Source organism: Triticum dicoccoides, chromosome 7A (assembly GCF_002162155.2).
Source record: "Triticum dicoccoides isolate Atlit2015 ecotype Zavitan chromosome 7A, WEW_v2.0, whole genome shotgun sequence".
In the NCBI taxonomy this organism is placed as follows: domain Eukaryota; kingdom Viridiplantae; phylum Streptophyta; class Magnoliopsida; order Poales; family Poaceae; genus Triticum; species Triticum dicoccoides.
Genome location: NC_041392.1, coordinates 708127824 through 708129427, shown reverse-complemented (window position 1 = coordinate 708129427; position 1604 = coordinate 708127824).

Sequence of the window (1604 nt, the reverse complement as noted above, 5' to 3'; positions counted from 1 at the left end):
AAAATTCAAAAAAAAGTGTTCTATGGGGTTTAAGAACACAGACGAGACAAGATGGTCGTACAGCACTAAGTTTTTTAGAGAAATGTCGGTTTTATTAATCAATCAACAACATTACACGGAGTTCCTGGGATATAAGAACCTCCAGGAAGAGGTAGAGGCCCGACCCCTGCGTCCCTCGAGCTGGGCGACTCGGGGAAAACCCTAGCCGCCACCGGCCCGGCCACCACCTCCCGCCCGCCCCCGCGTCATCGTCGCCGGAGGGCCGGCCGGCGAAGCCGTGCCAGGCCCTAGGATGGCGGCAGCGGGGCCGATTGTTATTGTATTAATCTTATTGTCGTAATATGACATTGCTCCACTAATATCATTATAAGACGTCTCAAAGTAAGATTATGTAGTTGGAAGATAATTACTACTCCCTTCGATCCAAAATTAATTAGTGTCACAATTTTGAATTAGGTTAGTTTAACCTTAGTTCAAAACTACGACACTTACTATGGATCGGAGCAAGTAACAAAGGGTTATGTGGTGACCGAGTTGCACGACATTGCGGCTTGCGTGCGAGTGGGACAAGTTGGAGCGGCAGCTCCAGATCCGGAAGTGTGTATTGGCTAAGACTATGGTCATGTGCCGTGTGGTCGATAAGGCCTTGTTGCTTGTGTGGTTTTTGGTATGTTTTTCTCATAAATAGGGTTGACCTGTTTAGGTTTTCCATTTGGTTTCCCTTCTCTCCGGAACAATCTTTTTTTCAAATCGAGATCATATTCAGGTGAAAAAATCATGTGCTTCTTTATGATGATTTGACACTATATCTAGACTTTTCAGACTTTGCATATGAATCTGCTGAGCTGGTCAGGTGTATCTAAATCAATCCTCTTCGCGGTGCAGGATTTCACTCGAGATGATGGTTTCATGTATTTTGCGAGAGATGTTTCTGCATGTGTGTTCACAAACTGCTGATCCTGCATATTGTATCTGTGAAATTCTGCAAATTGCAGTGGTCGAGTTAATTAGAAGCAGGTTTCGGGGCTTCAATCAACATAGCTTTAGCTTTTAATAAAATTCGTCTTATTTTCTGGGATCATAAACAGTGTTGTGTATACAAGAATGAACCATGTTATGCTATGTTATGTTAACGCAATGCCCCTGCAAATTAATAACATGGCCCAGTTCCATTTATTTATTTTTGTGAAATATGACCCATGTGTATAACATGTGGACTCAGAGCCCACACATCATAGACATTGCATATGTCAAAACCATGCATTAAAATTTTCAGCAGGGACAAATACAAGTCTGTTCCTAAATTCAATGTTCACTGCAACAGTTAAGAAGAAAAGGAGAACCTCTGCATTCATGATTCACATATGACTGCTTAAGTTCAAGAATTTCTGGTGTCTTGTTGAATTTGAAGTTGCACTAATGCATTATCTCTTTTTTTGTGTGCTTATCGCCCTGTAGAAGAAAGGAAAATTCTTACATTTTGCATTGTGGCCATATTTATTTATTTATTTAGATAAAAGGCAACTGGCCGACTTTAGATTAATAAAGCCACCAAGCCATATTTATTTTCCATGACCGTGAAAATTAATGGCGCCTCCTTACTG